Source organism: Vigna angularis, chromosome 6, assembly GCF_016808095.1.
Source record: "Vigna angularis cultivar LongXiaoDou No.4 chromosome 6, ASM1680809v1, whole genome shotgun sequence".
NCBI classification, from domain to species: domain Eukaryota; kingdom Viridiplantae; phylum Streptophyta; class Magnoliopsida; order Fabales; family Fabaceae; genus Vigna; species Vigna angularis.
In genome coordinates, this window is record NC_068975.1 from 12,314,656 (window position 1) to 12,338,065 (window position 23,410).

Genomic DNA, 23,410 nt, shown 5'->3' on the forward strand with positions numbered 1-23,410 from the left:
CCCAAGCCTAGAAAAGTGCCGCTCAACGGCAAGTGCGGCACTTTAGTTTTGCCCCTCAACTGTTGTTTTTGCCCCTTAGCGATGATTTCGGCACCTGAAAAGTAGCGCTCAACAGTAATTACCGCTCAGTGCAACTCGGCGCAATTTTTTTCTGCACTCTGGTTGACTTTTCTTCATTCTGGTTGACTAGTTGACTTTTCTGGTTGACTAGTTCACTTTTCTGGTTTCTGGTTGACTTTTCTGCATTCCAACCAGTCGGTACTTTAACTCTTCTTTCAAATCATTCAATTAGCTTACAAAATCAAGGGAATCTAGCACAAAACCATTAAATTCACATTCAACTCTCATTCACAAAACTAAAGCAAAAACATGAGTTCAAGCAAGCTTATAAGTCAAAAAGGGTTGATTGATTATCAAAATTAAGTATAAAAATAACGGTTTTTCAACCGTTATCAATGGTTTGAAAGAAGATTTAAAGTACCGAATGATTGGAATGCATAAAAGTAAACCAGAAACCAGAAAAGTCAACTCGTCAACTAGAAGAGTCAACTCGTCAACCAGAAAAGTCAACTAGTCAACCAGAGTGCAGAAAAAGTTACGACCGAGTGGCGTTGAGCGGTAATTTTTGCTGAGCGCCAGTTTTCAGGTGCCGAAATCACCGCTGAGTGGCAAAAACAGCAGCTGAGGGGCAAAATTGAAGACCCGCAGTTACCGTTGAGCGGCGTTTTTATGGGCCTTGGGCCACTTTTCTGTAAATTTTATGGGCTTGGACCTGATTCTTATATTTTTATGTTCTACTCAAGGACTTGCACGTCCTAGGGATTATATCTTTGGCTGGGACGAAGCACAAACACACTTTTCACCCCTTGGGGGTAGAATTGGAGATGGTGACGGCTCTCCTCTTCTCTTTCTCGGGTTTTTCTATCTCTTCCAGTCTTTCATTCCATTGTTCATCTAGTTCTTCCATGACGATGGAGAACTAAACTTATTTTGTTGTTGGGAATCAATGTAAATCCTTAGAAACTCTCTTATATGGAATTTGTTCTTCAAGATCATTTTTATGATACATGCTTTCTTTCATTAATAGTTAGGGTTTTTCCTCTTTGCTCAAAGCATGCATTGTTTAACTCATTCGATGTCATGATTATTGGTTTTGTCGATATGGACACATACGGGGAAATCTATATCTGGGGAATCTCTCCCAATAGTATATTACAAACCTAGACATTGGAGTATGATAGTTGGTTGCCTTTAAGCTTCTGTTCACTATAATGCATGATTAATTGCTAGGGAGACAAGACATTGTAAACTAGTGATTATGATTAGGCTTTCTTTGCCGAGACATCGGGTTTAAAGTAATTTAGAAAGTGACATTAACATTAATGAAAAGAATGATGAATTCCTAAATACAAGAGAGTGGATAGGATGAAATTGATAAACCCCAACAACATATTCATCCATATATTTCAATTCACGTGTTTTTTTTCTTCTTGCCCATTGATCATCACATGCATACATATTTACTTTTCAGTCTTTTGCATTTGAAACTTACAAGAATTTGTTCACAAATCTTAATTAATCAATAAATCACATAACTGTTTAGGCCATGAGTCCTTTGGGAGAACGATACTTGGTCATACCAAGATCATTACTTGATACGATTCGGTTACACTTGCTGAAGGTTAACAAGTTTTTTACTCCGTTTTCGGGGATTGAAAATTTTTTCATCAGTGCTCACTCGTAATAGCAACCCAGTTGGTTGGTATCCGGGTTTTTATGGCATGAACCAAAAATAAATCTGCAGTAGTTAGACGATCGCGTAAACATCTTCCAGGTAGTATTATCCAAGTAAGTACAAAAGCACACATTTTTTCTTCCATTTCCAAACCATCAAGTAGATACGGCTTGTATACATTTAGCCATGTTGGACTTCTCAGATATTCCTTATAAATTTTCTTCTTGTTGGTCCATTGGTTGAGTTCAAAATTTCTTTTATGAGACATGAAGCCTTTATCTTTGAGACCAGTAAAAGATAGCCATATTTCCTCAACAACTTTGATATCGACACCTTTCACTCAAGAGCATATAACACCATCGACAACCTTCAGATTGTGGTAGAAGACCTGTACCAGGTCAGGATAGCAATCACCAGTCATTTCTACAAATTTTAGAAGACCCACATCTACAAGCCATTCTTGAAAGATAAACCCCTCCCTTCTGAATAATTCCACATCCAAGAACTTGTGAGGGACCACCTTGAATAGTTTTCTATAACATCCAAATTTGTATCGTTCTTCATCATCACTGATCCACCCATTTGGACTAGCATTTCTTACAAGGTGTGCAGCCTTCTTTCCACGCCGTGAAGATGAAGAAGCCATTTGAGAACAAGATTTAGAAATTTACAAGAAGGGTTTAAGAATTTTGTTTTTGACAATGATACATGATAAATTTAATCAAACTATATATGGCTTTTACATGAACAAGAAACTACATAAAAAGAACACAAGAATTAAATAAATAAAAAAACAGAAAAACAATGGAGAATGTTTTTCAAATTCATAAGTGTTAACATTTTCCTCAGGATTTCCACCGTGCCTTCATCGTCAACAAAGAAATGTCTTCATTTAGTAGAGGAACTAATGGAAACCCTAAAGAAAAATTTAACATGAATTTGGTTACGGAAGCTCTGTAGTGTAGGTTTTCAAACGGTAGTTCCAAAGGATATGAAACTGTATTTAAAGAAAATGCTGGGAGCCACTAATGCGCCCAACTACTCCAATGCCCATCAATATTAAAACGTCGAACCCTTTAGAAATTCGTCGCTGATAACGGTTGAAAAACCGTTATTTTTATACTTAATTTTGATATTAAAAACACCCTTTTTGACTTAGAAGCTTGCTTGAACTCATGTTTATGCTTTAGTTTTGTCAATAAGAGAGTTGAAGGTGAATTTAATGGTTTTGTGCCAGATTCCCTTGATTTTGTAGGCTATTAGAATTATTTGAGAGAAGAGTTAAGTATCGAATGGTTGGAATGCAGAAAAGTCAACCAAAATGCACAAAAGTCAACCAGAGTGTAGAAAAGTCAACCAGAATGCAGAAAAGTCAACCAGTCAATCAGGGTGCAGAAAAGTCAACCAAAGTGCAGAAAAAGTTGCGTTGAGCGCCAATGCCGCACTTACTGTTGAGCGCCAAAACTGCCGCTGAGCGCCGACGACGTGGGCTTGGACCTGTTTTCTGTTATTTTTATGGGCTTGAACCTGTTTTTTGTTATTTTTATGTTCTATTTAAGGACTTGCACGTCCTAGGGATTGTATCTTTTGATGGCTTGAGCACAAAAACACACTTTTCACCCCTTGGGGGCATATTTGGGGATGCAGGAGTCTTATCTTCTCTTTCTAGGGTTTTTCTATCTCTTTCATTCTTTCATTCCATTGTTCATCTAGTTTCTCCATGATAATGGGGAACTAAACCTTATTTGTTGTTGGGAAAGATGTAACCTTTTAAACTCTCATGTATTGAATTGATTCTTGATTATATATGCTTTACTTCATTAATTGTTAGAGTTTTTCCTCTTTGCTCTCTGCATGCTTTGTTTAACTCATTCAATTGCATGATCATTGATTTTGTCGATATGGACACATACGGGGAAATCTAGAACTGGGGAAATTCTCTCGGAAGCAATATTACCTAGACATAGGAATAGGAGGATCGGTTGCCTTTAAGCTTCTGTGCAAATGTAATGCATGATTAATTGTTAGGGAGACAAGACATTGTGAACTAGTAATTAAGAGTAGGCTTTCTTCACCGAGACATCGGTTTTAAGGTAAATTAGAAAGTGGCATTAACATTAATGAAGAAGATGAATTCATATATGCATGAGAGTAAATTAGGTGAAATCTAAACCTAACAACAATATCATCAACTTCATCCATTTATTCTTGTGTTTAGCCTCAATTGATCAAATTGCATTCATGTTTATTTTATTGAATTTGTATTCAAAAACCCCAAAATTTGTTATTTAGAGTCTTAATTAGTTGAGTAATCACATAACTGTTTAGTGTCGTGAGTCTCTTGGGAAACGATACTTGGTCTTACCATTTATTATTACTTGATACGATTCGGTACACTTGTCGAGGTCTTAATAAGTTTTTGACTCTGTTTTCGGGGATTAAAAATTTGTTTATCAGTCGCCCATCAAGTCAATCCTTATATTCTCAAAGTTCAACTTCAACTGCATAATAAAACGTCGAACTCTTTAGAAATTCGTCGTTGCTAAAATTATTTTATTGGGATATATAAGATTGAAAATTTTAGTTGGGCCCGAGACTAATAAGATTTGATGCACAACTTTATAAATACTAGATTTGAAAACGCACTCAGTGTTTTCTAAACTGAAGAGTTACAAACCCTAGAAATGTGAAAGACGTTCCAAAATCTGATCAGAAATGGCTTCTTCATCATCATCAAGAAGAAAATGGAAGGTTGCCTGAATTACAAGGAATGTTAATCCTACAGGTTCGATTAGTGATGAAGACATACGACAAAATCTTTTTAGTCTAGGAAGATTAAAACTGTGGTTTCTCACAAATATCTGAAATTGGTGGGGGTGTTCTACTCCAACTTAAAGATGAGTGATGAAACATTTTGTTCCACAGTCAAGCGGGTTGATATAAAGGTTTGGATTGGTCATTAGCAAGTCTATCCCATCTCTGAATCTTGGAGTGCAAACAAAACAAATTTGACAAAAACTGAAGAAGATGAGAGGGCTAAATGGTATGCGATGAAAATAGATTGTATGTGAGAATCGCTAAAAAGATTCTTAGGGCTCAAGTAAATTGAAAGCTGACTGCAACAGAAGAATATGGATTTTCATTCTTTGATTTTAATTTTGTAATCAGTGGCTTCTTATGCCATCTTTTGTTTTGCTGGTTGTAATCATCTTTTGTATGTCAGAATCGCTAAAAAGATTCTTAGGGCTCAAGTAAATTGAAAGCTGACTGCAACAGAAGAATATGGATTTTCGTTCTTTAATTTTAATTTTGTAATTAGTGGCTTCTTAAGCCATCTTTTGTTTTGTTGGTTGTAATCATCCTTTGTATGTTAGAATTGCTAAAAAGATTCTTGGGGCTCAAGTAAATTGAAAGTTGACACAGTCATTGACAAAAGGCTCTAAGGATTGAAAAATCAACGACAAAATGGAAAGGAAAGTGATGTGAACAACCAAAAAGGGATCAACAATAATTCTGCAACACAGGAATATGGATTTTCGATGTTTGATTTTAATTTTGTAACCAGTGGCTTCTTAAGCCATATTTTGTTTTGCTGGTTGTAATAATCTTTTTAATATTAATAAAATTCTCTTTTGGCATTAGCATTAGTGAATGGTGATTGAATTGTTTAAATTGATTAAATCACATGTATGATTGTAATTGAAATTTTTAATGTTACATCATTACATTGAATATACCATTCACTCTTTTTGCAATAGTACGTTGTTAACTCTCGCCAAGTGTAACCGAATCGTATCAAGTAATAATAAATGGTAAGACCAAGTATCGTTTCCCAACAGACTCACGACACTAAACAGTTATGTGATTACTCAACTAATTAAAACTCTAAAGAACAAATTTTGGGGGTGTTGAATGCAAATGTAATAAAATAAACATAAATGCAATTTGATCAATTGAGGTTAAACACAAGAATGAATGAATGAAGTTGATGATATTATTGTTGGAGTTTTGATTTCACCTAATTTACTCTCATGCATATATGAATTCATCTTTCTTCATTAATGTTAATCCCACTTTCTAATTTACCTTAAACCCGATGTCTCGGTGAAGAAAGCCTACTCCTAATCACTAGTTTACAATGTCTTGTCTCCCTAGCAATTATTCATGCATTACATTCGCACAGAAGCTTAAAGGCAACCAACCCTCATATCTCTATGTCTAGGCAATACTACTTTTGGGAGACATTCCCCAGATCTACATTTCCCCATATGTGTCCATATCGAAAAAATCCATAACCATGCAATTCAATGAGTTAAACAAAGCATGCATAGAGCAAAGAGGAAAAACCCTAACAATTAATGAAGTAAAGCATATATATTCAAGAATCAATTCAATACATGATAGTTTAAAAGGTTACATCTTTGCCAACAACAATAAGGGTTAGCCCTCCTTCGTCATGGAAAAACTAGATGAACAATGGAATGAAAGAATGAAAGAGATAGAAAAACCCGAGAAAGAGAAGAGGAGACTCCCGCATCCCCAAATCTACCCCCAAGAGGTGAAAAGTGTGTTTTTGTGCTTAAGCCATCAAAAGATACAAAACCTAGGACGTGCAAGTCCTTAAATAGAACATAAAAATAACAGAAAACAGGTCCAAGCCCACTTAAAATTGTGCTCAACGACACTTTTGCCGCTCAACGATACTTGTGGCTCTTCAGAATGAAGCTCAGCTACACTTTTAGCCTTCAACGGTGATTTTGGCACTTCAAAACTGGCGCTCAGCGGTAATTATCGCTCAGCGCAACTTTTTTTGCACTCTGGTTGACTTTTCTGCATTCTGGTTGACTGATTGACTTTTTTGGTTGCCTTTTATGTTTCTGATTGATTTTTCTACATTCCATCCATTCGGTACTTTAACTCTTCTTTCTAATCAATCCAATAACCTACAAAATCAAAGGAATCTAGCACAAAACCATTAAATTCACCTTCAACTTTCTTATTCACAAAACTAAAGCAAAAACATGAGTTAAAGCAAGTTTCTAAGTCAAAAAGGGTTGATTGATTATCAAAATTAAGTATAAAAATAACGGTTTTTCAACTGTTATCAATGGTTTGAAAGAAGAGTTAAAGTACCGAATGATTAGAATGCATAAAAGTCAATCAGAAACCAGAAAAGTCAACCAATCAACCAGAAAAGTCAACTCGTCAACCAGAAAAGTCAACTGTTATCATACGTCGATTAGTAAAGCTACTCGACGTAATCTTAATAGAAAAGTTATGAAACATAGAGGTTAACGTCATTTTTCAGACTTCGACGTATTATTGTCAACCAAATTACTCCGTTTTTATTTCTTTTTCCTTTAAACCAACAATAAACATCTCATTTCTTTTTCCTTCATTCGTTAACCAAACCCAAAGGTCGCTCCCTTTTTTTATTTATCCTTTTTAAATTCAAATAGAACGTCCAACTTTATATGGGAAATGCAGTTGGTTGGGCTTGATAAATGTTGTGTTAGAAACGAAGAGATCCACGTCATATACTGACACCACTCGACATCCAGGTGTATTGGAAAAGACTGTTGGCAGGGCATGATAAATGCTACGTTAAAACGAAGAGATACATGTAAATATTGACACCACTCGACGTCCACGATATTTGGGAAATACATATGGACGTCCACGTTATTTGGGAAATACAGAGGGACGTCATTTTCCTTCAGTATTCAACGTAAAATTATTTGAAGGATTTCTAAAAGAAATCCATTATTACGTAGGTTCATAAATGGAAACGAAACAAAGGAAAAACATAATAACACTAAATATAGCAAACAAAATGAAAATCAAAAGACGAAAAGATCCGCGGGATTCTTAAAATGTAGAAGGATTTTTGTGAATGGAGGTTGTAGCGTGTTGAAAGGGTGCAAAATCCAAATCTTTCAACCTTTTTCTTTGTTAAAATTTAGAAGGATTTTTTGAATAGAGTCTGTTTTAAATTCATAAGTGTTAACATTTTCCTCTGGTTTGCTACCATGCCTTCATCGTTAACAAAGAAATTTCTTCGTTTAATAGAGGAATCGATAACAAACCAATGGAAAAAGTTAACATGAAATTGGTTACGGAAGTTCTGTAGTTTAGTGAAGGAGGAGTAGCGTTTTGAAAGGATGCGAAATCCAAATCTATCAACATTTTCCTTTGGTTTTCTATACACCTTCAAGCTTTTTTGTGTCCTTGAAGGAGATAACAGAAAACACAAAGAAAAAAATTAACAGATGGATTTCATAGCAGAAATTTTATAAATGGATGTCAACAGGTTATCTAAGGCTCCGTAACTGTATTTATAGAAAAAAAGAATGACTGTTGGGAAAGGCTTGATGTGGGGTGACCTTTGGCTTCAATAATAAATGGCAGTCCCAAGGCAAAGGTCGCTCCTTTTTTTTCTTTTTCCTTTTTAAATTCTCATAGAACGTCGAACTCTAGGGAACTTCGACGTGAAAGGTTTGTGAGTATTCATTTTTTTGCTGTTACCATAGGTTTTGAATTGACTCTATAAATATAATGCTTAACTCTATACAATTGCACAGTTTGATTGTTTTTGAATAATTCATTTTTTCAGTTTCCTGAAGTTGTTTTATCAGATGGTTTAAAAGAAAAAATTAAAAACATATTTTCTAGCAAAAAAAAAAATTTTGTTATACGCTTGACGTTGGTCGCTCCTTTTTTTTATCTTTTTTTATTTTTCCATTTTAACCTCCAATAACACGTTGATTTTGGAATTCCTTGAAGGAGTTTATGAATTTTTTGAATGGAAGTTGTAGCGTTTTGAAAGGCCTTGGAGTTGATAAAAGTTAACACAAAGAAACCTTGGAGTTGTTACGAGAAATTTTATAAATGGATGTCTACATAAATAATTATTGTTGGGAAAGGCCTGATATGAGCCTGATATGGGCTTCAAGGTCTACTTAAATGATATATGGGAAAATGCAGTTTGCTGCTAGAAACGAAGAGGTTGACGACAATTTCTTCAGACTTCCAAAGTGTCTTTTTGGTTTAATTCTTTTTTCTTTTAATCCAATAATAAATGTCGAATTTCTTGGGCATCTGACGTATTATTCGTTATTCGAAGGCAAAGGTCGCTCTATTTTTTCTTTTTCCTTTTTAAATTTCCATAGAACGTCTGACTCTAGGGGGCTTCGACGTGAAAGGCATTGGACTCGTTCTTAGAATTAATTTTGTTCTGTTACAAGAGGTTTTGAATTGACTCTATCAATTTATAACTATACAATTGCACAGTTTGATCGTTTTTGAATAATTCATTTTTTAAAGTTTCTTGGAGTTGTTTTCTCCGAAATCAGATCCACTAATTCTGTAGAAAAAAACTTCAAGAAACTTAAAAATTGAATCATATAAACAAGAAACTTCAAGTTATAAAACCAGTTCTGCCCCTCCAAGGGTTCTACAGATTTGAAAAATCACTTATCTTCTTACTATTTTTCTTTCCTCCATATTTTTGTTGTTCAAATTCTTCTTCCCATCAAATATGTTGATCATATTTGGATGGTCAACAGGATGGCAACAGAAGATGTTTTTCTGTTGTATGCAAATAAACGAAAGTGCATGCTTGAAAAGAAAGTAGATGTGCTCTATCATAAGGAGATTAATAACAATCTAGAAATAGAGGATTCTGATGAAGAGTCTACTGAAGAAGATTTTAGGAATACGTCTAAATCATAATAGGGTCTTAGAGTCATAGTATTAAGTTGTGATGTCCTTGTTTTATCATGTGTTCTTTTTTTATGGTGTTTTCGTTGGTTTAAAAGAAAAAAAAAATTATTTCTGGTAAAAAAACGTCAAATTGGTGAAAGAGTTCGACATTCTTTGGTTGGTTTAGAAGAAAAAAGAAAAAAAGAAAAAAGAGGGACTGAAGTTATTGTTAACATTGTATGTTCTGTTAGGGACGTTGAACTTTGACGTTATACGCGAGTACGGCACGTCAAAGCCAAATCCCCACATAATTTGACTTGATATGTGGCTTCCTCCGCTTAATAAAACGTCGAAGCCCCGAGTGCATGGACATTTTTTCGTTTGGTTAGGAAGAAAAAATTAAAAGCATAATTTCTAGAAATTAAAACGTCGAACGCGAAGAAGAATTCGACATTTTGTGGTTGGTTTAAAAGAAAAAGAAAAAATAATAAAAAGGGAACTAAATAACAAAACGTCTAAGCCAGTATAAAACTGACATTTTATGGGTTGATTTAAATGAAAAATAAACAAATAACTGTTAGCTATAACATACAACGTCCTGTTTTTGTTACGGTTGACGTCATATTAATGAAATCAATTTTTAGTATTTATTTATTTTGTATTGGACGTCGTCTGTTTCCTTATGGACGTTATGTGATTACGATCATCACGTCCGAACCCCAACTTATTCGACGTTCTATATTGTTTTATACGTCGACCCCATAAAGTGGTGACGTTCTGTTTGGTTTATAAGAAAAAAAAAAGAATAAAAAAGGGATTTACTCTTTGGCCTAATGTTGGCATATAAAACGTCGAATATTTGTCATGGTTGACGTCAAATGTGGGTAAGAGTAATACTGTTGGAAGCAAACCAATATTTCATTATTTTTTTATTTTAAATTGAACGTCAAATGTTTCTTAAGTTCACGTTATGTGATTCTAAAGTCATTGTTTTACGTTGTTCTAGGCCTTATTTGACGTTAATACATTTTAGATTACGTCGATATGATCCTTGTTTGACGTTAGTTCATTTTATACGACAAACTATTTTAATAAATGACGTGGAGCGATTCAATTTATTTACGAAAATGCCACCGGTCATATATAACATTGGATATTGCGTTCTTCAACGTTGATTGTGTGACGTTATACGCTGTTTTTCCACTAGTGATAGACATGATGAAACTAGATGAAGAATGAAAAATCATGAGATAACAAAACCCTAAAAGTAGGGGATGGAAGCTCCCACATCCAAATCCGCCTTTAGAGAGTGGAAGAGTGTGCTGTTGCGCAGCTCCAGCCAGAGATACAAAACATAGGACATCTAGGTCCTTTAAAAAGAGCGAAGACAGAACAGAAACAAAGTCCAGGCCCGTGTCGCTGGCGCTCAAGCGCCCCACTTAGGGCGCCTGAGTGGTGAACAGTGGTCTTCTAGCTCAAGCCTTAAAATTGACGCCGAAGGTTCGTGCTTCTGCACTCAAGCGCCCCAAAAGGGGTGCCCGGGTAGTGAGCGGTGGTTTTCTACACTCAAGCCTCAGAAATGACGGCCAAGCTTCGTGCTTCTGGCGCTCAAGCGCCCCAAAAGGGGCGCTCGGGCGGTGAACGGTGGTTTTCTACGCTCAAACCTCCAAAATGGGCGCCCAAGCTTCGAGCACTCCTCCCTTTAGTCCTTTTCCAGGCCTTTCTGAGCTCCATCTACATGACACTTCATCCCTGCTGATAACAGTTGAAAAACTGTTATTTTCATGCTTAAAATTGATACTAAAAGCAACCTTTAGACTTAGAAACTAGCTTGAAATCAATGCTTTTATCTATATTTTCAGAAATAAGAGAGCTGGACAGGTTTATGCTTGATTTGAGTGTTTTTGTGCAGGTTTTGAGGTGAATTTAGTGAAAGAAGTAAAGAAGGAGAGAAGTGGAATTATAAAAGGAAGCAAAGAGTGCAAAAAGAGAAGTCGAAGGCACCGCTCAGCGGCATTTTACCGCTGAGCGGCACTCAAGAGGTTGCGAGAGTCACGCTGAGGGGCAAAATGGCCGCTGAGGGGAAGAAACGAGTCACGCAACCACCGCTGAGCGGTAAATAGCGCTGAGCGGCACTTTTTGGGCTTGGGCTTTTGTAATCTTTTGTAACTCTAGATTAGTATATAAGGGCTTGCACGTCCTATAGTTAGGTATCTTTGGCAGAAACGAGGCAAACACTCTCTCTTCCACCCCTTTGAAGGAGGATCTTGGATGCTCAGGCTACCTCTTCACCTTTTTAGGGTTTATTCTTTCATTCTTTCATTGTTCATCTAGGTTCACCATGAATATGGTGAACTAAACCTTGTATGTTTGTTGGGGAATCAATGTAATCTCTTGAAGCTCTCATATATGGAATTTATGCTTGCATCTTAATCTAAGACTTATGCTTTCTTTCATCATTAGTTAGGGTTTTTCCTCTTTGCTCAATGCTTGCATTGTTTAACTCATTCTATTGCATGATTATTGGTTTTGTCGATACGGACACGTACGGGGAAGTCTAGATCCGGGGAATTTCTCCCAATATTATACTGACAATATTATATTGGTTGTCGTTAAGCTCCTGCACTCATGAACTAATCATTAGGAATGCTAGGAATTGTATGAACTATTTGATTAGGGAGAAGCCATCTAGAATGGTACATTAGAGAGTGGCATTAACAATGATGATTTGAATGTTGAATTCCTAAAATGTATGAGAGTGGATGAGATGAAATTGACCCCCAACAACATATTCATTCATATATTTCTTTGAAAGTGTTTATCTTTTGTCTTTGCCATTGATCAATTCATGCATACATGTTTACTTTTCGTCTTGCATATAAAATCCAAATATTTCGTTTGTAAGTCCTAGCTAATCAACAAATCACATAACTAAACTAGGCCGTGAGTCCTTTGGGAAGAACGATACTTGGTCTTACCAAGTTTATTACTTGAACGATTCGGTCATACTTGCCGATTGTGAAACAAGTTTGTGACATCATATTTTGGTGCTTACAAATTTGTCCATCAAGTTTTTGGCGCCGCTGCCGGGGACTCGTGGTTTAACTGGTTAATTTGTGTGATTATTGATTATCTTTGACTTTACTTTTGAATTTCTGTTTTTATTTTTTCTGTTTTTATTTTATTTTATTTTATTTTATTTTTCTGTTTTTTATTTTATTTTATTTGATTAGGATAGATTAGATTTTATTTTATTTTATTTTATCTTTAGATTAGGTTAGATTTTATTTTATTTTATCTTTTTAGATTAGGTTAGATCTTATTTTATTTTATTTTATCTTTTAGGTTAGGTTAGATTTTATTTTATTTTATCTTTTAGGTTAGGTTAGATTTTATTTTATTCTATCTTCTAAATATTTTATCTTCTGAATCTTTTATCTTCTGAATATATATCTTCTCCTATATCTTTTTGTGCTAACAAATATTTTGTAGAGTTTTGTGCCTAATGTTTGCAGGATGCAATTCGAACAAGAATTTAATGGGCACTCAATTCTACCAAAGTAATCTCAACCACTGGTGGGAACATGACTCAAGCATGGATCAAAGCCAATTTTGGCAAGCTGCCGGACAATTTGAGAACCAACCACAACAACAATGGCAGCAACAAAGCTTTAAAATCAACAAAGGGAAACAAGAGATCTCTTCGTTTAGACAAGGCATGGAGGAAACACTAGGTCACGCATGGGACAGGTACAAAAGCCTATTAAGAAAGACTCCCACGCATGGATTTAACGAAGGAGAAGTAGTCCTAATCTTCCTTGGAGGTCTTGGTTCACAAACCATGATGATTCTTGACGCCTCAGCTGGAGGCAATATCAAATGGAAAACTCTAGAGGAAGCCACAGAAATAATTGAAAACATGACTACGAATGACAATAAGTGGAACAGTGAAAGAGGAGCTCCTATTCAACAAAAAGGAGTTCTACAGTTGCAATCCAATGATGCCTTGATAGCTCAGAACAAGTTAATAACTCAACAAGTGGAGAATCTCTCAAAGATACTTGAACAATTGCCACAAGAGTTAAAGACTGTTGCACAGGTACAATCCCAGTTGTGCGAATTGTGTGGAGGTGATCATATCAATGGTCAATGTGCCTTTCCAGTTGAAGCCGTAGAGGATGTAAACTACATGACCAATCAGTACCGTCAAGGGAGCTACAATCAGGGGTGGAAACCACACCCAAGTATTGGTCAGGAACAAAGTGGGCAAGCTGGACAAACTGGGCAATTTAACAAGCAACAACAACAACCCTTTTTATCAGAAAGTTTGGAGGACACTCTTCAACGATTTTTGAAAAATTCCGACTCTACTCAGAAAAGCATTGAAGAATCATTTAAAAGAATGGAGATGCAACTTCATTACATCAGTCAGAGATTGAATGATGAGGTTAATACTGAAGTTAACCTTAAGGAGGAAGGGCAAATCATTATCACCGAAAGTGACAAGATTCTTGATAAGGAAAAATTAGAGGAAGATGAAGAAAAAGAGAACGAAGTGGTTGAGAGAGAAGAGAGAAAGAAGATTTGTGTGAAAATAAAGAAGTTGAAAAGAAAAAGAAAAGGGAAGAAAAAAATAAAAGAAAAGAAAAAGAGAAAATTGAGGGAGAGAAAAAGGAAGAAAAAGAAGATGAGAGGAAAGAAGAAGAAATCATATGAAAAATCACATCCTCATCTAAAGAAGAATCATAGGAAGGAAAAGAAGTTCAAGTGCTTTATGGAAATCTTCAAGAAATTGGAGATTAAAGTTCCTATGATTGAGACACTACAACAGGTTCCTGGTTTGATCAAATTTCTGAAGAAGTTCAGTAGAAAGAAGAAAAAGAAGAAGGAACTCGAGTTTGGGTCAAGCTAATGACGTTAAAAGAGCGCTTGCTGGGAGGCAACCCAGTGATTTAAGAACTTTTGATTTTATTTTGGTTTTGTAATTTTTAAGTTGTGGACTTTATTTTGTAACTATTTTGTTGGAGATAGCATCTACTGAAGGATGCTAGGTGGTTAAGTATCTACTGAAGGATACTATGTTGTAACACCTACTGATGGGTGTTGGTAAGAAATTTTGCACCTACTGATGGGTGCTGGTGAGTTTGAAACACCTACTGATGGGTGTTGGTGGATTTTGGGTCAGGCTCGTGACGTTAAACAAGCGCTACCTGGGAGGCAACCCAGTTGATTGTTTGTTTGTTTATTTTTAGTTTTTGCATAAGCATTTTTAACATTGAATTGCAGGGAACCTATGAGGGACATGTAGGGAAGGCACGTAGGTCAAGAAAAGAAGGAGAGGAGCACTTCACGAAAGTGCCGCTGAGCGGCAATTACCGCTGAGCGGTACTATCGCAGATGGGCTTAAGTTCCCCTTAGCGGGACCCGAGCCCATTAGGGTATTGTTATACCCCAAGCTGCGTTTTAGGGTTTATTTTCTGGCTTCTCTCTGCACAAACACTTCCACACATCTTCTCCTAGGTTTTCCACATCTTTTCACTCTTACCTCTTAAGAAAAAAAATCTCTTCCACTCACTTGCTCACTAGTTTTCCATCTAAGTTTGGGGTTGGGAGAGAGCATCATTGAAGGGGCTGATTTCTTCATTGTGGTTTACTAATGCTTAACAATGTATCTTTTGGTTTTGTGAATTATGTTTGATGCAGGGATGGCCTCCTCATCGGGCAAAAAGAATCAAGACTAGAAGATCCAAGAAGAGGAAGATACAGAGGACAGCTCAGACTGATGAGGAGCTGAGATAGCATTTGCTGATGAATGTTATCATATGCTTATGCTTTTGTTGGTTTAAGTTTTCTGAACTTATTTGTTTTTGTTTTTAGATTAGGGTTTGATGTACTCTATTGAACACCTGGTTTGTGTGATGGTTTGCTATTAACTGTGATTGTTTGATAAGTAATGCTTGATGATGCTTATTGATTGATTGATGTTGAGATGATGTGCACATTAAATGCTTATACAGGTGATTCACAAGCTTTGTGAACAAATGCAGGATATCATGATTGTGATTGTGAGATTAAGCAGGATGTGTATGTCAAATGTGAATGAGCTTATATGTGAGGTTTTGAGCTCCAGAGTTGTTATTGTTGAATGCTATTACTTTGAAAGCATGAATGATTTTGCCCAGGTTTTCTATGATTGAATCAATTGCTTGTTTTGCATCATATGATCAAGGCCGTGTTGTTGAAACCCTTTTTATTGGCCAAATACATAAAATTAGCCCACTAAAAGAGAACACGTTGTGTTCTATCCTTTGAATCCTTAGCCTTGAACATACACTGAAACCCTTTGATTGAAAATCTTTACCTTGAGTTAAGTAGAAGATATTGTATGGTATTGTTAAATGTTCAAGTTTGGGGTTGTTGGGAAAACATGAAAAGAAAAGCATTGAGCTAAGAGCTAAAAAGTAAGAATATGCAAAGAAAAAGAAAAGAAAAGAAAAAGAAGTAAAGCTCAATGCAAATGAAAAGGTAAAAGAAAGTTGGGAATGAATAAGATGATTGTGTTGTTATGATTCTCTTAACTCAAGGATTTTGTGATCCAGAAAAACCAATTTTCTTGTTAGCCCAACCACATTATAAGCCAGTGAAAAGTCCTTTTGATGATGCATGCTTGTGATTGTTTTGATTGTGGTAAAATGAAAGGCAAAGTTGATTCATGTGACATTTTGATAGTGGAGTGAATGAGTGAAACACTTTACCTCTTATACACTTGTGTGATGAGTGAAACACTTTATCTAGTGAGGAAATATTCCATAAGCACATGAACATCCATGCTTAATTGATTGATCATTCATGAAAAATAGCATTTGTTGGAATCTAAATGACTTTGTGATCACTAAAAGCATGTGCACATCTTGATTGAACTCTTGGTCATAAGTTTGAGTGAAGTTGTTACTTATCTTGAAAAGAGAATTTTTGAATGAGTGAACCATCATATGAATTGGTTGGAGATTGAGTTACATTTTGTTTGCTTGAGGACAAGCAAAGTTCTAAGTTTGGGGTTGTGATAACAGTTGAAAAACTGTTATTTTCATGCTTAAAATTGATACTAAAAGCAACCTTTAGACTTAGAAACTAGCTTGAAATCAATGCTTTTATCTATATTTTCAGAAATAAGAGAGCTGGACAGGTTTATGCTTGATTTGAGTGTTTTTGTGCAGGTTTTGAGGTGAATTTAGTGAAAGAAGTAAAGAAGGAGAGAAGTGGAATTATAAAAGGAAGCAAAGAGTGCAAAAAGAGAAGTCGAAGGCACCGCTCAGCGGCATTTTACCGCTGAGCGGCACTCAAGAGGTTGCGAGAGTCACGCTGAGGGGCAAAATGGCCGCTGAGGGGAAGAAACGAGTCACGCAACCACCGCTGAGCGGTAAATAGCGCTGAGCGGCACTTTTTGGGCTTGGGCTTTTGTAATCTTTTGTAACTCTAGATTAGTATATAAGGGCTTGCACGTCCTATAGTTAGGTATCTTTGGCAGAAACGAGGCAAACACTCTCTCTTCCACCCCTTTGAAGGAGGATCTTGGATGCTCAGGCTACCTCTTCACCTTTTTAGGGTTTATTCTTTCATTCTTTCATTGTTCATCTAGGTTCACCATGAATATGGTGAACTAAACCTTGTATGTTTGTTGGGGAATCAATGTAATCTCTTGAAGCTCTCATATATGGAATTTATGCTTGCATCTTAATCTAAGACTTATGCTTTCTTTCATCATTAGTTAGGGTTTTTCCTCTTTGCTCAATGCTTGCATTGTTTAACTCATTCTATTGCATGATTATTGGTTTTGTCGATACGGACACGTACGGGGAAGTCTAGATCCGGGGAATTTCTCCCAATATTATACTGACAATATTATATTGGTTGTCGTTAAGCTCCTGCACTCATGAACTAATCATTAGGAATGCTAGGAATTGTATGAACTATTTGATTAGGGAGAAGCCATCTAGAATGGTACATTAGAGAGTGGCATTAACAATGATGATTTGAATGTTGAATTCCTAAAATGTATGAGAGTGGATGAGATGAAATTGACCCCCAACAACATATTCATTCATATATTTCTTTGAAAGTGTTTATCTTTTGTCTTTGCCATTGATCAATTCATGCATACATGTTTACTTTTCGTCTTGCATATAAAATCCAAATATTTCGTTTGTAAGTCCTAGCTAATCAACAAATCACATAACTAAACTAGGCCGTGAGTCCTTTGGGAAGAACGATACTTGGTCTTACCAAGTTTATTACTTGAACGATTCGGTCATACTTGCCGATTGTGAAACAAGTTTGTGACATCATATTTTGGTGCTTACAAATTTGTCCATCACCTGCTTTCCATATTATCTCATTTTCTATCAAAACAAGTAAAATTAGTCATAAAATCATTAAGTTCAACCTCAACTCTCTTATTCACACAACTTAACAGAAAAACATGATTCCAAGCAAGTTTTTAAGCAGAAAAAGGTGCATTTAGTATCAAAGTTACATCACAAATAACGGTATTTTCAACTGTTATCACAACACCAAACTTAGAACTTTGCTTGTCCTCAAGCAAAACAGATTGTAACTCAGCTTTTCAAAATAATCACTACAATGACTCAACATTTTTCAAAAACTTTTTCTTCCAGGACAAGAGATCACTTTTATCAACTCAGCATACAGATGTCAGTCAAGATGTACAGATGCCTTAATTCAATCAAAATCAATGCGATGCTCATATACTTCAACAGATGCTATCCTTAAGAATGATCAATCAACCAAGCAAAGATGTAATCAGAAATTCAAAGAACTACTCCTCGCCAAGGAAAGTGTTTCACTCAAGCACTCAAAAGTGTATCACTCAACTCACAGGTGTATAGTGAGGTATTGGTGTCTTTTTCACTCTGCTATCACAATGTCACACAAATTAATTTTGCCTTTCATTTAGCCACAATCAAACATACTCACAAGCAAGTTGTCATCACAAGGGCTTTTCATGGTTTGTAACTTGGCTGGGCTAAGAAGGAAATTAGTTTTTCTGGTCAGCAAAATCCTTGAGTTAAGAGAGACATTTATGATTACATGATTCAAGTACAAACTCTCTTTCTTTTTCCCAGCTTTCTCTTGCATTGAGCTTTTCTTTTCTTTTCTTTTCATTTCTTTTTCTTTTGCTTTTGCTTTTCAAGTATTTACTGCTTAGCTCAATGCTTTTTCTTTTCAATTTTCCCAGTAACCCCAAACTTGAACCTTTATCAGTACCTCACAAATGTTCTCAACTTAACTCAAGGTAAAGATTTTCACAAAGGGTTTTCAAAACATGCATAAGGCTCAAGGTTCAAAGGTTAAAACAAATTGTTTTCTTTTTAGTGGACAAAAATCATTTAAATGCTAAAAGAATAAGGGATAACAAAAGATAGCCTTGATCATATGGAACATGCAAGCAAGTAGTTCAATCACAGAAAACATGGGCAAAATCATTCATGCTTCCAAAGTAATTGCAATCATTCATAACAACTCTGAAGCCCAAAACTCACACAGGTGAACTCTCAAGTCCCAGAATTCAAAAAATCACCATGCTCAGTATCTCAATCAAATTTACCTCAAGCACCTGTTCCCTACACCGTGAGCCATCAGCTGTATATCAGCACATCATGCATAATCTCAACATCAATCAACACACTAGAGCATCACAAAGCAATATTTATCACAAAACACAACACAGTTGAACCAAAGCAAAGTAGTTCATTCAAGCAAAGTACAATAACAACACAAATCACTAAAAGAAAGGGTTTACAAAGTTGGGTTGCCTCCTAGTAAGTGCTTCTTTAACGTCACTAGCTTGACACCAGAAAAATCAATTTGGATCAACCAACTCCATGACTGTGGAAAGGCGTTCCACCTGACCACCCAAATAATGCTTGAGACGTTGTCCATTGACCATCCAACTTCTTTGTGGGTCTTCAGAGGATGGATCTGTCAACTCAACTGCTTCATGTGGAAGGACATTCTTGACCATAAACGGACCAGACGACATCGACTTCAACTTTCCAGGGAAAAGTTTTAGTCGTAAATTGAACAGCAACAACCGCTGTCCTGGATTAAAGACCTTTATTATCAGCTTTCTGTCATGATAAAATTTCACCTTTTCTTTGTAATTCTTGGAAGAATCATAGGCATGCAGCCGCATCTCCTCAAGCTCAATAATTTTCCTTCTCCTCTTTTCTACAGTGTCACAAGGATTATAATTCAAGAATTTTAAGGCCCATAGAGCTCGATGTTTCATCTCCACCAGCAGATGACATGCCTTTCCATAGACCATTTGGAAAGGAGATAATCCAATAACTGTCTTCATTGCGGTTTGATATTCCCAAAGAGCATCATCTAACTTCTGAGACCACTCCTTTCTTGATAAAGCAACTGTCTTTTCTAGAATCCTCTTTATCTCCCTATTAGAAACCTCAGCTTGCCCATTTGTCTGTGGATGATAAGGTGTAGCTACCTTGTGTCTCACACCATAGTGCTTGAGTACCTTTGCAAGCTGAAAATTGCAAAAATGAGATCCTCCATCACTAATGAGTACTCTGGGAGTTCCAAACTGGGAGAAAATTTTCCTTTTCAAAAATTTAATAACAGTGCTAGAATCATTCTTGGGACGGGCCAGAGCTTTAACCCATTTACTCACATAATCCACTACCACCAGTATGTATTCATTATTGAAAGATGGTGGAAAAGGTCCAACAAAATCTATGCCCCAACAATCAAAAACTTCGACCTCTAATATGCCTTGTAGTGGCATTTCATCACGTCTTGAAATAGTACCCGTCCTTTGACACTTATCACAATTCCTAGCATGATTATGAGCATCTTTAGATAGAGTAGGCCAATAAAATTCTGACTGGAGCACTTTTGCAGTTGTTCTCTCTCCACTAAAATGCCCCCCATAAGGTGAGTCATGATAGTGCCATAAAATTCCTTCCACTTCTTCCTTAGTCACACAGCGCCTCAGAAGGTTATCTGCTCCAATTTTGAACAAGTAAGGATCATCCCAAATGAACTATTTGGCATCATGCAAAAAAAAAATTCTTTGTTGTCAGTTGAGATCTTCTGGGATTATTGCTGCAGCTTTGAAATTAGCCATATCAGTCAACCACGACCTTTGTTGGATATACATGAGTGTTTCATCTGAGAAAGATTCCCAGATTTCTGCTTCCTTGCTTGTGACTTCACTGTTAACCAACCGATATAAGTGATCAACACTTACATTTTCACTTCCCTTCTTGTCACGGATTTCCACATCAAATTCTTGTAACAAAAGTACCCATCTAACCAATCGCGGCTTGGAATCTGGCTTGGTTAACAAGTACTTTATAGCTGTATGGTCAGTGTAAATAATCACTTTAGACCCAATGAGATAAGGTCTAAATTTCTCCAGGGCATACACAATAGCAAGAAATTCTTTCTCTATAGTGGCATAATTCAAATGGGTTTCATTCAAAACCTTGCTTGCATAATAAATAGTGTGAAATACCTTCTCTCTTCTCTGGCCAAGAACAACACCTATGGCATAATTACTGGCATCACACATCAGCTCAAAATTTTGATTCCAATCAGGAGATACAATTACTGGAGTAGAAATCAATTTTTTCTTCAAAACATCAAACGCCTTAGGGCACTCATCATCCATCACAAATGGTGCATCCTTAACAAGGAGGCTGCTTAGGGGCTTGGCAATCTTTGAAAAGTCTTTGATGAATCTTCTATAAAAACCAGCATGACCCAAAAAGCTTGTGATTTCCTTCACATTGGTTGGTGGTGGGAGTTTTTCAATGACTTCCACTTTGGCTCTATCAACCTCAATTCCCCTAGAAGAAATTTTATGACCCAAAACAATCCCTTTCGTTACCATAAAGTGACATTTTTCCCAATTGAGAACAAGATTGGATTGGGTGCATCTTTTAAGTACAACATCCAGGTTAGACAAACACTCATGAAAGGAACTGCCAAATACTGAAAAATCATCCATAAAGACTTCAATGCATTTTTCTATTATGTCTGCAAAGATTTCCTGCATACACCTCTAAAAAGTAGCTGAAGCATTACATAACTCAAACAAAATTTTTCTGTAAGCAAAAACTCCAAATGGGCAAGTAAAGGCTATCTTATCTTGGTCCTTTGGATCGACCATAATTTGATTATATCCAGAATATCCATTCAGAAAGCAATAGAAAGTCTAACATGCCAATCTCTCCAGCATCTGATCCATGAAAGGAAGGGGAAAATAATCCTTCCTAGTAGCATTGTTCAACTTCCTATAGTCAATAACATCCTCCATGCAGTAACAGTCCTTGTAAGTATGAGCTCATTTTTATCATTATAAATAACTGTCATCCCACCTTTCTTTGGTACCACCTGTACTGGGCTTACCCATGCACTGTTAGAAATAGGATAAATAATACCAGCCTTAAGTAACTTTAGCACTTCTTTTCTCATCTCCTCCTTCATCACTAGATTTAACATTCTCTATGGTTGAGCAACTGGTTTGTAGTCATCTTCCATAAATATTTTGTGCATGCAAACGTTCAATCTTTTCAAACATGGAGAGTAGCATGAGATTAATACTAGCTCCCAAATCAATTAGTGCCTTTCCAACAAAGACATTCCCTATAGTGAAAGGAATGGTGAAGCTCCCTGGATCTTTCAACTTGGGAGGTAGAAGCTTTTGTATGATAGCACTGTAGTTTCCTTGAACTTTAATGGTTTCCTCTTCAATGTACTTCCTTTTCTTAGTGAGGAGCTCCTTCAAAAATTTAGCATATGAGGGCATTTGTTGCAAGCTTCGGAGAAAGGTATGTTAATCTCCAATTTCTTGAAAATCTCCATGAAACGCTGAAATTGTTTCTCTTTCTCCTTCCTCGAATAATTCTTTAGGTATGGAAGGTGATGGGAACCTCCTTGGCTAGGTTGGGCCAAAGCTAGGAGATGTGCATGGAGGGGTGTTCCTTGGATGAATGGTGCGAAAATGTGGTGGTAAATGGTCCAAGGATGATGAGCTAATGTATGAATGGTGTAGAAGCTCAAAGCCTCTAGGAGATATGGTGGTGGTGGTGTAGTGTTTGGTGGCTCCAAGAGAGGTTAGGCCAACTCAAGGAGGAAGGTGACTAGAGGGGCCTCATGGGTTGTTCTACTCTTGATCTAAGATGACTAGTATGGCCAAAAATAGGCAGCATAACATTACTCAACATCAAAGATGTAATACAAGGGTGGAGACACCTCTATTTATAGGCCAAGGGTGTCTTCTTCTAACCCTAAAAGCATGATCTCCCACTTTTTCTCTCATTGGCCAAAAATGAGGCCTTCTAACCTCTCAAATGATGGGAGGACATGTGGCCACTCACAAAACACAATCCTCTTCATTCCTAGAGTGCCATGTGGCCACTACTAAAAGTAAATCCTCTCCACTCCTAGGGTTCCATGTGGCTACCTTTTTAAAAAGAAAATCCTCTCCAAGCATGCCACATGGCACACACTTTCCACTTGGTTTGGATAACTAACTTAGGAAAAATCCTATGCTACTTAGGCCTTATGTTAACACTTCGGCAAGTGTACCGAATCGCATCAAGTAATAATAAATGGTAAGACCAAGTATCGTTTCCCTAGAGACTCACAACCTAAACAGTTATGTGATTTCTTGATTAAATAAGACTTGTAAACAAAATCATTGTGTTTATATTACGGAAAATAAACATGAATGCAAGTGTTGATCAATTGGATTGAAAGATGCAAAAGTGATTGATGTAACATATGGAATGATTATGTTGTTGGGGTTTCCGACTTATCCTATCCACTCTCATGTATTTATGAATTCATCTTTCTTCATTAATGTTAATGTCACTTTCTAATTTACCTTAAACCCAATGTCTCGGTGAAGAAAGCCTAATCCTAATTACT